This window comes from Coloeus monedula (assembly GCF_965178545.1).
Source record: "Coloeus monedula genome assembly, chromosome: Z".
Taxonomy (NCBI): domain Eukaryota; kingdom Metazoa; phylum Chordata; class Aves; order Passeriformes; family Corvidae; genus Coloeus; species Coloeus monedula.
Genome location: NC_138822.1, coordinates 17,757,442 through 17,771,004, shown reverse-complemented (window position 1 = coordinate 17,771,004; position 13,563 = coordinate 17,757,442).

Here is a 13,563-nt window from a genome sequence, read left to right as displayed (position 1 = left end):
ACTCCCCCACAACCAAGAAGGGAGGAGGAGAGTTTTGGGGCTGTGGCGTGACCTCTGGTCAGAGGCACTGAACACCCATCCTCCCTCACACAAACTGGCTCAGCTGTAAAACCCCCCACCCTGGGAAGGCCACATCCATGAGAAATTCACATGACGGGCAGCTGAGCAGGTGTCATAATCCATCAAAGACCCCCAAAGCGCTCCCCAGACTCATTGCTGAGGCCTTGCAGCAGAGCATCACACGCGATGCAAAGGGATACAACAGATCCAGAGTCTGTTGCAAGAGACTGTGTCAAGCTTGCCCCCCACCAGGGCAGGTACCTGGGCGTTCCCACCTGGCCCAAACGTACGTCAATCCCCCAAACTCCATGTTTCCAGGGAACCCTTACCGCCAAGAAGCCCTGATGGAGAGCATCAACAGAATGCCATTGGCATCCTCAGAGTGGTGACGTTTTTAAATCTGTCTCTGTCACTCTCTTTGTCTGCCCCCACCTCTTTTCTATTTCTTTCTCTTTCTCTCTCTTTCTCTCTCTCTCTCTCTCTCACTTACTGTTCAATAAAACCCATACTACTGACTTTGGCATATGGCCTCATTTGCACCTTAATTCAGGCCAAAGCATTTCTGACAAGTTTAATGATGGGATCATAACAAGGGTCTAGAAGCCCGCAAGCCTGGGGGCTGCTCCATGCCACTTCCAGTGGCTTCAGCTGTCAAAGGGGTGCCAGGTGTGGCCCTTTGTGACACAGGCGCCTTGTGTCAGGGCCCTGGATGATGTGGGACATTGTGGTGCCCAGAGGCCCTTGTGACACGGTAGAGCCCCGCCCTGCCCTGCCAGGGGGTATCCAAGGGGCGCAGAGCCCTGGGGAGCCCAGTCCCGCCAGAGCCGCTCTCGCAGGAGGAAGCAGCTCCCGGGATTCCTGTGCGTCAGACAGCGTCAGACGTGAAGGAGGACCACGTGAACCCCAACTCACAGCCCCCCAGCCCCTTGCCCGGCTGGCTGCCAGACCAGGCCCTCAGTGGGCAGTGGCTGGGGGCAGGCAGCAGCTCAGGCCTGCCCCTGTCGGACACTGAGGAGGAGGGGGCCTTTGTCAACATGGACGAAGAGTGGGAATACGACTCGGATCAAGAGCTTTCCCAGTGGGGAGGCCTTAGTGGCCAAGAACTTTGCCTCTGGGAAGAAGTGACAATCCAAGAGTTTTACCGAGGGCAAGAAGTGACGATCCAGGAAGTTTCCCCATGGGGAGTTGTGACACATCAAGAGTTGCATCAGAGGGAGGTAGGTATGAAAGTCCAGTGGGGGGATGGCACACAGCAAGAGCTGTACTACTGGGAGGAAAGTGTGACCGTCCAGGAGCTGTACCCATGGGAGGAAGAGGATGAGATATGCCAAGAATGGTCCCAGTGGGAAGAAGACCTGACATGCCAAGAGCTGTCCCAGTGGGAAGGGGAGGGAGAGCAGGAACTGTCTCCTTTGGAAGAAGATGTGCAAGGCCACCTGCACATGTACCAATGGGAAGGAGACAAGAGACAGCCAGAGTTGCCCCAGGTGGGAGACAACAGGGACAAGGAGCTATCACAAGGAAAAGACTACAATGTCCAGGAGCTAGCCCGGTGGGAAAAAGACAGGAGTGACCAAAAGCTGCCCCAATGGGAAGGAAGTGTCAGCAGCCAGGGGCTGCCCCAATGGGCAGAAGGTGTCAGTGACAAGATGTGGGACAAACCCTTGTACCCAGAGAAGGATGAGGATACCCAGGAGGGGCCCGCCTCTCCCAGCAGCGTGGGCACCCAGGTGGCAGGAGAGGCAGCCCATGAGCTGCCCAGCGCCTCTCCTGCCCCAGGGAGTCCCACAGAGGACGAGCTGGCAGCCGCTGCTGCTCCAGCTGGAGCTGCTGAGGAGGAGGAGGAGCCTCCCGAGCCTCTGCCTGCCGAGGTGGAAAAGGCACCAGCTTCTCCTGGCCTCACGGAGGAGGTGCCATCGGCAGCGCCAGAGAGCCCAGTCCCTGCTCCACGCAGCCCCCCAGGCTACAGCCAGGCTCTGCTGGACTTGGCGTGGCACATCAGCCATGAGGTGGTGCGAGAGGCTGTGCTTGAGGCCCAGGCATCTGGCCAGCAGCCAGAGGAACAGAGGGACCTGGAGCAAAGCACAGCTGCAGAACTAGAAGCAGCAGCTCCAGAAGAAAAGCAAGAGAGCCTGATCTCTGGCCTGCACAGCCCCTGCTGCACCCCCAGCGCCTTGCCCAGCCCACTGGGAGCCCAAGCCCTCAGTGAGCAGCAGGAGGAGGCAGACAGGGGCTCAGTCCTGGCAGAGAAAGAGACTGAGGAGAGGGACTCAGCTGGGGAGCTCGAGCTTTCTCAGTGCAAAGATGAGGAAAACACAGAGCTGTCCCAAGGAGAAACCAACAGACACCAGGAAGGGTCCCAAGGAGAAGCCTGCATTGAGCAGGAGCTGTCCCTGGAAGAAGCCAGGGACGACCAGGAAGGGTCCCAAGGGGAAGCCTGCATTGAGCAGGAGCTATCCCTTGAAAAAGACAGCAATGACCAGGATGTGTTCCAAGGGGAAGCCTGCATTGGGCAGGAGCTGTCCCAAGAAGACAGCAATGACCAGGATGTATTGCAAGGGGAAGCCTGCATTGGGCAGGAGCTGTCCCTTGAAAAAGACAGGAACGACCAGGATGTATTGCAAGGGGAAGCCTGCATTGAGCAGGAGATATCCGTAGAAAAAGACAGCAATGACCAGGTTGTATTGCAAGGGGAAGCCTGCATTGAGCAGGAGCTGCCCCTGGAAGAAGGTAGGAACGACCAGGATATGTTCCATGGGGAAGCCTGCATTGAGCAGGAGCTATCCCTAGAAGAAGCCAGGATTGACCAAGAAGGGTCCCAAGGGGAAGCCTGCATTGGGCAGGAGCTGTCCCTAGAAGAAGGTACGAACGACCAGGATGTGTTCCAAGGGGAAGCCTGCATTGAGCAGGAGCTGCCCCTGGAAGAAGCCAGGGATGACCAGGAAGGGTCCCAAGGGGAAGCCTGCATTGAGCAGGAGCGGTCCCCTGGAGATGCCAGTGATGAGCAGGAAGGGTTCCAAGAGGAAGCCAGCACTGAGCAGGAGCTGTCTGTAGATGGAGCCGGTAGGTTTCAGGATGTGTCCCAAGAGGAAGCCTGCATTGAGCAGGAGCTCTCCCCAGAAGAAGCCGGTAGCTACCACGAGCTCTCCGACTGGGATGAATCCATTGCGGAAGAGCTCTCCCTAGGAGAAGCCAGCAGCTACCTAGAAGTTTCTGACTGGGAAGAAGGCACGGAGAAAGGCCTTTCTCAAGGACAAGTCGGTAGCTCCCAAAATCTCTCTGACTGGGAGGAAGACAGCGAGCATGAGCTGTCCCATGGAGATGTCAGTAGCTACCAAGAAGTGTCTGACTGGGAAGAGTCCATTGGCCAGGAGGTTTCTGAAGAGGAAGACTCCGTTGGTCAGGAGGTTTCCAAAGGGAATGGCAAGAGGCCTTCAGCTCAGTCCAGCTGGGAAAATGACAGTGACCGAGACCTGATGCAGGACAGCTGGGAACAGAACATTGGGGACAAGCCCTTGCTGCAGGAGGAGGACGAGTGGGATGGAGTGAGCCTCCTCGAGCTCCGTGAAGAAGACAGAGAGCTGGGAGGTTTGGCAGGAGGCAGGCTGCCAGTGCCTGCCCCTCGCGAGGCCTGGGTTGAGCATGGGCCATCTGAGCCGTGCCCCCAAGCGCCGCTCTGTGCCTCGCCTCCCCAGCTGGGAGCCCAGGCCCTCAGGCAGCAGCTGAGTCCCCGCAAGAAACGTCCCTCCCGCCTCGGGCGGGCGCTGCGGATGCTGCGCGGCCTATTCCGCTGCTCCTGCCTGGCGCCACGGCCCGAGGATTAGGGCTGCGGCCGGCGCCAGCCCGGGCCCCCTGGACGGCAGCTGGCTGGCAGCCTGCCCCACATCCTGGGGGAGCCACACGGGCTGCCTTTGCCTGGACATGTCCCTGCAGCCTCAGCAATCCCTGGCTGCTTTGGAGCATCCCAAGCCACTCTCCCCAAGAGCAAATATTACCCATGTGGCCAGCCTCAGACCAGTATCCACACGGGACACTTGGTGCCAGGTGGCTCAGCGGTGAAGGCCAGAGACTCATCAGGGTGGGAAGAGACCTTGAAAGTCATCCAGTCCCACCGTCACCCTGGCATCACCATCATCACCCTGAAACCATGTCCCCACGTGCCACATCCAGACAAGACTTGAACACTTCCAGAGACAGTGACTCTACCACCTCCCTGAGCAACTTCTTGCAATCGATTCCTGACCACTCTGTCAGGGAAAAGTTGTTTGGAATATTTCATCTGTACCTCCCCTGGTGGAATCCAAGGCCATTTCCTCTCATCCTGAAAGGACTACGTGCTGATCCTTTGGGATTTTATCCATGAGGAATGGGCGCAGACAGGAGGTATTGCTCCCAGGACTCCACTGCATGGCTTCACCAAACAATTCTTCCAAAACAGAGGGAAGTTGGCTTTAAGAAATAGTGGCAGTAGTGAAAAGCAAAACAAAACAAAACAAAACAAACAAGCAAAAAAAAAAAAAAAACCCAAAACAAAACACAAAAAACCCCTAAAACCAACACAAAACACAAAAAAATCCACAAAAAGAAAAATAATAGGAATAGGACTAATAATAATACAAAGAAGATGAAGAAAATGAAGAAATAGTGGTAGTAAATAAGAAAAAGAAGTAAACTTAAGAATAAGAACAAGAAAAAAAAGAATAATAATAAGAATGAGAATAAGAGTGAGAATAAGAGCAAGAATAAGAATAGGATTAAGAATAAGAATAAGAATAGGAAAAAGGAAAAGAAAAAATAATAAGAAAAAGAATAGGAAAAAGCATAAGAATAAGAATAAAAATAAGAATTAAAAAAATAAGAATGAGAATGAGAATGAGAATGAGAATGAGAATAAGAAGAAGAGGAAGAATAAGAATAAGAATAAGAATAAGAATAAGAATAAGAATAAGAATAGAAACAAGACAAAGTAAAAAGAATAAATCTAAGACTAAGTTGATGTAGAAGAAGAAAGAGGAGTAAAAGTAAATACTAAGAAGAAGGAGAAGAAGCATGGGGATCAGAAGAAGAAGAAGAAGAGGCTAAAGAAGAAGATTAAATAGTAGGAGTAACAAATTATTATTATTAGAACAATAATATCAAGTTAAAATACACATCCACACATCCTCTAGCATCACAGAAAGGTTTAATTTGGGAAGGACCTCAAACCTTTCTATCTCTCTCCTTCACAATTCTTGTTAAATAAAATCCACATTCAATAAAATCTGTATGTTGTCATCATATGGTCTCATTTGAACCTTAATTTGGGCAGAGGCATCTCTCCCTAATCCAATCCTAACAGTTATTAAATGAGTATCACTCGGCTTCATCTCATTGTTTCACTTCAGGCAAACCTGACAAATGTATCTCTTCCAGGGAGGGGGCATCCACAAAGCCTCTGGGAAACCTATGCCAATGCCTCACCAGCCTCACAGAAGAGAATGTCTTCCTGCTATTTAATCCATATCTGTTTCAGTTAAAGGCCACTGCCCTTTCTTCTATCATCACTACATATGCCTGTGAAAAGTCTCTCTCCATCATTCTTGTAGGGGGCCCTCTTAGGTACTGGCAAGGGTTCTAAGGTTTCCCTGGGGTCTTCTCTTCCCTAGGCTGAACAACGCTAACACTCCCAACCTGTCTTCAAAGCAGAGGTTCTCCAACGCTCTTAGGAACCCTCAGTCGCTCTCCTCTGAACTCATTCTAACAGGCCCGCATCCCTTATCCTGGGGCCCCCAGACACAGAGGTAGTGGTGCGGGTGAGATTTCAAACAATGGACTAGAGGGCCACAATTACCTCCCTTGACCTGCAGCTCTTTGCTCCTTTCCATGCAGCTCAGCCCACGGGTGGCTTTTTGGGCTGGCAGCACAGATTGTTGGCTCACGCTGAGCTTCTCCTCCATCAGCACCCCCAAGTCCTTCTCCTCAGCCCCTGCCCCACTCAGCTTCCTGTCCCCTGCAAACCCTGTGCTGAGAGGGAGCTCCATGCACTCTCTGTGTCACTGGCGAAGCCATTCAAGAGCCCCAGGGCCAAGGCCAGAGCCCTGATGGACGCTCCTCGTCCCCAGCCTCCACCTGGGCATGGAGCCACTGACCACAGCTCCCCAGCTGCCTCCATCTGGCCAAGTCTTCATGCCCTGCATAGCCCACCCTCCAAAGGCAGGGCTGTGCAGTGTGGGGCTTGAGGTGTCGTGTGGCACTGTGTCCAAAGCCTCACAGGGGCTCTGGGCACATCAGGATTGTCAGAGACTGAAATGTTATGGGTAAGGACTTAAACATTGTTACAAAGGAGTTTTGCCCATTATGGCAAAACTGTATAAAGAGGCTGAGACTCCCCAAGCCCACCTCTCCTTCACCTGACTGCAGCTTTGGGCTGGGACTTAAGCTGCCTAACAGAACTTGAGATAGCATGACGGCGACATTAGTGCTCAGTTACCTCTGGTCTAGGAACAAGGAAACAAGACTAAGGGAGGAGAAGGTACCCACAAGAAAGCCAAACGCAGAAGCTGTCCTGAAAATCAGCTTGGGCTGGATTCAGCCTGGGGAGGCCATAGCCCACAGGCTCCTCTGCTGAGGCCAGGTTTGCACACACTCCCTGTCTTGGTTTGAAAGACAGGTGTCTGCTAAGGAAGGCAGGAGCCTCCCTTGGAATGGCAGATGCAACCCCCCCTTCCCTCCGAGTTATTATAATTTTGAAATCAAGGGGCTTTTAGGCAAAGATGTGGGAAAATAGGAAGAACAGTTCTTTACTATGATAGATCTCTATGTGTATAACCAGTCAAGCAAACAGCAACAATTCTGGCAGTAGCAGCAAACAATCCCAAGCCCAGTGCCAGCCCTCTGGGCTGTCGGGCCCTTTCCCCTGGGGTGCAGTTCCGCTCGCAGCCGGCAGGGGCGCTGGCGGCTCCCGGTGAGCAGGGCAGGTGCGATGGTTCCCCCGCGGCTGCAGGGGGCGCTCCGGAGCGAGCTCGGGGAGCACGCGGCCCTGGTGGCCTGGGATGCCGGGAAGGGATGGGACAAAGGCTTCGCAAAGCCCTGGGCAGCCGATCCCGGTGTCCGGCCGGACCCTGGGCAACAGCAGGCTGGAGCGGCAGGCTGGAGCGGCAGGGACGAGCACAAATCCTGGGTGGCAGGCGAGATGTATCCAAAGCGCGGAGCTGCGGTGGGAGCCCCCCGGAGGTCTGGGCAGGCAGGATGAGCAGGGCTACAAGGTAGCGAAGGCTCAAAGCAATGGTGGGGGCAGGGAAGGCGGGCTTTGGATCCCGGGGTTTCTCTGGCAGAAGGAAAAGCAGCCAAAGAAAGCAGCCTCCCTCTCTGTCCAAACGCTGGGGACCGACTGTCCACACACCCAGGCAAAACCAAAGAGTAGCCAGATGCACCCCACCCCCATCGCCAGCTCTTTTGTTTGATGAAATATGCAGCCATTTGTCCCCCTAGCAACACATATGGGGAAAATTCCTGGAACAGAAAAAAAACCAGCAGAGCTCCTAAAACCCCAACACTCCCCCACAACCAAGAAGGGAGGAGGAGAGTTTTGGGGCTGTGGCGTGACCTCTGGTCAGAGGCACTGAACACCCATCCTCCCTCACACAAACTGGCTCAGCTGTAAAACCCCCCACCCTGGGAAGGCCACATCCATGAGAAATTCACATGACGGGCAGCTGAGCAGGTGTCATAATCCATCAAAGACCCCCAAAGCGCTCCCCAGACTCATTGCTGAGGCCTTGCAGCAGAGCATCACACGCGATGCAAAGGGATACAACAGATCCAGAGTCTGTTGCAAGAGACTGTGTCAAGCTTGCCCCCCACCAGGGCAGGTACCTGGGCGTTCCCACCTGGCCCAAACGTACGTCAATCCCCCAAACTCCATGTTTCCAGGGAACCCTTACCGCCAAGAAGCCCTGATGGAGAGCATCAACAGAATGCCATTGGCATCCTCAGAGTGGTGACGTTTTTAAATCTGTCTCTGTCACTCTCTTTGTCTGCCCCCACCTCTTTTCTATTTCTTTCTCTTTCTCTCTCTTTCTCTCTCTCTCTCTCTCTCACTTACTGTTCAATAAAACCCATACTACTGACTTTGGCATATGGCCTCATTTGCACCTTAATTCAGGCCAAAGCATTTCTGACAAGTTTAATGACGGGATCATAACAAGGGTCTAGAAGCCCGCAAGCCTGGGGGCTGCTCCATGCCACTTCCAGTGGCTTCAGCTGTCAAAGGGGTGCCAGGTGTGGCCCTTTGTGACACAGGCGCCTTGTGTCAGGGCCCTGGATGATGTGGGACATTGTGGTGCCCAGAGGCCCTTGTGACACGGTAGAGCCCCGCCCTGCCCTGCCAGGGGGTATCCAAGGGGCGCAGAGCCCTGGGGAGCCCAGTCCCGCCAGAGCCGCTCTCGCAGGAGGAAGCAGCTCCCGGGATTCCTGTGCGTCAGACAGCGTCAGACGTGAAGGAGGACCACGTGAACCCCAACTCACAGCCCCCCAGCCCCTTGCCCGGCTGGCTGCCAGACCAGGCCCTCAGTGGGCAGTGGCTGGGGGCAGGCAGCAGCTCAGGCCTGCCCCTGTCGGACACTGAGGAGGAGGGGGCCTTTGTCAACATGGACGAAGAGTGGGAATACGACTCGGATCAAGAGCTTTCCCAGTGGGGAGGCCTTAGTGGCCAAGAACTTTGCCTCTGGGAAGAAGTGACAATCCAAGAGTTTTACCGAGGGCAAGAAGTGACGATCCAGGAAGTTTCCCCATGGGGAGTTGTGACACATCAAGAGTTGCATCAGAGGGAGGTAGGTATGAAAGTCCAGTGGGGGGATGGCACACAGCAAGAGCTGTACTACTGGGAGGAAAGTGTGACCGTCCAGGAGCTGTACCCATGGGAGGAAGAGGATGAGATATGCCAAGAATGGTCCCAGTGGGAAGAAGACCTGACATGCCAAGAGCTGTCCCAGTGGGAAGGGGAGGGAGAGCAGGAACTGTCTCCTTTGGAAGAAGATGTGCAAGGCCACCTGCACATGTACCAATGGGAAGGAGACAAGAGACAGCCAGAGTTGCCCCAGGTGGGAGACAACAGGGACAAGGAGCTATCACAAGGAAAAGACTACAATGTCCAGGAGCTAGCCCGGTGGGAAAAAGACAGGAGTGACCAAAAGCTGCCCCAATGGGAAGGAAGTGTCAGCAGCCAGGGGCTGCCCCAATGGGCAGAAGGTGTCAGTGACAAGATGTGGGACAAACCCTTGTACCCAGAGAAGGATGAGGATACCCAGGAGGGGCCCGCCTCTCCCAGCAGCGTGGGCACCCAGGTGGCAGGAGAGGCAGCCCATGAGCTGCCCAGCGCCTCTCCTGCCCCAGGGAGTCCCACAGAGGACGAGCTGGCAGCCGCTGCTGCTCCAGCTGGAGCTGCTGAGGAGGAGGAGGAGCCTCCCGAGCCTCTGCCTGCCGAGGTGGAAAAGGCACCAGCTTCTCCTGGCCTCACGGAGGAGGTGCCATCGGCAGCGCCAGAGAGCCCAGTCCCTGCTCCACGCAGCCCCCCAGGCTACAGCCAGGCTCTGCTGGACTTGGCGTGGCACATCAGCCATGAGGTGGTGCGAGAGGCTGTGCTTGAGGCCCAGGCGTCTGGCCAGCAGCCAGAGGAACAGAGGGACCTGGAGCAAAGCACAGCTGCAGAACTAGAAGCAGCAGCTCCAGAAGAAAAGCAAGAGAGCCTGATCTCTGGCCTGCACAGCCCCTGCTGCACCCCCAGCGCCTCACCCAGCCCACTGGGAGCCCAAGCCCTCAGTGAGCAGCAGGAGGAGGCAGACAGGGGCTCAGTCCTGGCAGAGAAAGAGACTGAGGAGAGGGACTCAGCTGGGGAGCTCGAGCTTTCTCAGTGCAAAGATGAGGAAAACACAGAGCTGTCCCAAGGAGAAACCAACAGACACCAGGAAGGGTCCCAAGGAGAAGCCTGCATTGAGCAGGAGCTGTCCCTGGAAGAAGCCAGGGACGACCAGGAAGGGTACCAAGGGGAAGCCTGCATTGAGCAGGAGCTATCCCTTGAAAAAGACAGCAATGACCAGGATGTGTTCCAAGGGGAAGCCTGCATTGGGCAGGAGCTGTCCCAAGAAGACAGCAATGACCAGGATGTATTGCAAGGGGAAGCCTGCATTGGGCAGGAGCTGTCCCTTGAAAAAGACAGGAACGACCAGGATGTATTGCAAGGGGAAGCCTGCATTGAGCAGGAGATATCCGTAGAAAAAGACAGCAATGACCAGGTTGTATTGCAAGGGGAAGCCTGCATTGAGCAGGAGCTGCCCCTGGAAGAAGGTAGGAACGACCAGGATATGTTCCATGGGGAAGCCTGCATTGAGCAGGAGCTATCCCTAGAAGAAGCCAGGATTGACCAAGAAGGGTCCCAAGGGGAAGCCTGCATTGGGCAGGAGCTGTCCCTAGAAGAAGGTACGAACGACCAGGATGTGTTCCAAGGGGAAGCCTGCATTGAGCAGGAGCTGCCCCTGGAAGAAGCCAGGGATGACCAGGAAGGGTCCCAAGGGGAAGCCTGCATTGAGCAGGAGCGGTCCCCTGGAGATGCCAGTGATGAGCAGGAAGGGTTCCAAGAGGAAGCCAGCACTGAGCAGGAGCTGTCTGTAGATGGAGCCGGTAGGTTTCAGGATGTGTCCCAAGAGGAAGCCTGCATTGAGCAGGAGCTCTCCCCAGAAGAAGCCGGTAGCTACCACGAGCTCTCCGACTGGGATGAATCCATTGCGGAAGAGCTCTCCCTAGGAGAAGCCAGCAGCTACCTAGAAGTTTCTGACTGGGAAGAAGGCACGGAGAAAGGCCTTTCTCAAGGACAAGTCGGTAGCTCCCAAAATCTCTCTGACTGGGAGGAAGACAGCGAGCATGAGCTGTCCCATGGAGATGTCAGTAGCTACCAAGAAGTGTCTGACTGGGAAGAGTCCATTGGCCAGGAGGTTTCTGAAGAGGAAGACTCCGTTGGTCAGGAGGTTTCCAAAGGGAATGGCAAGAGGCCTTCAGCTCAGTCCAGCTGGGAAAATGACAGTGACCGAGACCTGATGCAGGACAGCTGGGAACAGAACATTGGGGACAAGCCCTTGCTGCAGGAGGAGGACGAGTGGGATGGAGTGAGCCTCCTCGAGCTCCGTGAAGAAGACAGAGAGCTGGGAGGTTTGGCAGGAGGCAGGCTCCCAGTGCCTGCCCCTCGCGAGGCCTGGGTTGAGCATGGGCCATCTGAGCCGTGCCCCCAAGCGCCGCTCTGTGCCTCGCCTCCCCAGCTGGGAGCCCAGGCCCTCAGGCAGCAGCTGAGTCCCCGCAAGAAACGTCCCTCCCACCTCGGGCGGGCGCTGCGGATGCTGCGCGGCCTATTCCGCTGCTCCTGCCTGGCGCCACGGCCCGAGGATTAGGGCTGCGGCCGGCGCCAGCCCGGGCCCCCTGGACGGCAGCTGGCTGGCAGCCTGCCCCACATCCTGGGGGAGCCACACGGGCTGCCTTTGCCTGGACATGTCCCTGGAGCCTCAGCAATCCCTGGCTGCTTTGGAGCATCCCAAGCCACTCTCCCCAAGAGCAAATATTACCCATGTGGCCAGCCTCAGACCAGTATCCACACGGGACACTTGGTGCCAGGTGGCTCAGCGGTGAAGGCCAGAGACTCATCAGGGTGGGAAGAGACCTTGAAAGTCATCCAGTCCCACCGTCACCCTGGCATCACCATCATCACCCTGAAACCATGTCCCCACGTGCCACATCCAGACAAGACTTGAACACTTCCAGAGACAGTGACTCTACCACCTCCCTGAGCAACTTCTTGCAATCGATTCCTGACCACTCTGTCAGGGAAAAGTTGTTTGGAATATTTAATCTGTACCTCCCCTGGTGGAATCCAAGGCCATTTCCTCTCATCCTGAAAGGACTACGTGCTGATCCTTTGGGATTTTATCCATGAGGAATGGGCGCAGACAGGAGGTATTGCTCCCAGGACTCCACTGCATGGCTTCACCAAACAATTCTTCCAAAACAGAGGGAAGTTGGCTTTAAGAAATAGTGGCAGTAGTGAAAAGCAAAACAAAACAAAACAAAACAAACAAGCAAAAAAAAAAAAACCCAAAACAAAACACAAAAAACCCCTAAAACCAACACAAAACACAAAAAAATCCACAAAAAGAAAAATAATAGGAATAGGACTAATAATAATACAAAGAAGATGAAGAAAATGAAGAAATAGTGGTAGTAAATAAGAAAAAGAAGTAAACTTAAGAATAAGAACAAGAAAAAAAAGAATAATAATAAGAATGAGAATAAGAGTGAGAATAAGAGCAAGAATAAGAATAGGATTAAGAATAAGAATAAGAATAGGAAAAAGGAAAAGAAAAAATAATAAGAAAAAGAATAGGAAAAAGCATAAGAATAAGAATAAAAATAAGAATTAAAAAAATAAGAATGAGAATGAGAAGAAGAAGAAGAGGAAGAAAAAGAATAAGAATAAGAATAAGAATAAGAATAAGAATAAGAATAAGAATAAGAATAAGAATAAGAATAGAAACAAGACAAAGTAAAAAGAATAAATCTAAGACTAAGTTGATGTAGAAGAAGAAAGAGGAGTAAAAGTAAATACTAAGAAGAAGGAGAAGAAGCATGGGGATCAGAAGAAGAAGAAGAAGAGGCTAAAGAAGAAGATTAAATAGTAGGAGTAACAAATTATTATTATTAGAACAATAATATCAAGTTAAAATACACATCCACACATCCTCTAGCATCACAGAAAGGTTTAATTTGGGAAGGACCTCAAACCTTTCTATCTCTCTCCTTCACAATTCTTGTTAAATAAAATCCACATTCAATAAAATCTGTATGTTGTCATCATATGGTCTCATTTGAACCTTAATTTGGGCAGAGGCATCTCTCCCTAATCCAATCCTAACAGTTATTAAATGAGTATCACTCGGCTTCATCTCATTGTTTCACTTCAGGCAAACCTGACAAATGTATCTCTTCCAGGGAGGGGGCATCCACAAAGCCTCTGGGAAACCTATGCCAATGCCTCACCAGCCTCACAGAAGAGAATGTCTTCCTGCTATTTAATCCATATCTGTTTCAGTTAAAGGCCACTGCCCTTTCTTCTATCATCACTACATATGCCTGTGAAAAGTCTCTCTCCATCATTCTTGTAGGGGGCCCTCTTAGGTACTGGCAAGGGTTCTAAGGTTTCCCTGGGGTCTTCTCTTCCCTAGGCTGAACAACGCTAACACTCCCAACCTGTCTTCAAAGCAGAGGTTCTCCAACGCTCTTAGGAACCCTCAGTCGCTCTCCTCTGAACTCATTCTAACAGGCCCGCATCCCTTATCCTGGGGCCCCCAGACACAGAGGTAGTGGTGCGGGTGAGATTTCAAACAATGGACTAGAGGGCCACAATTACCTCCCTTGACCTGCAGCTCTTTGCTCCTTTCCATGCAGCTCAGCCCACGGGTGGCTTTTTGGGCTGGCAGCACAGAT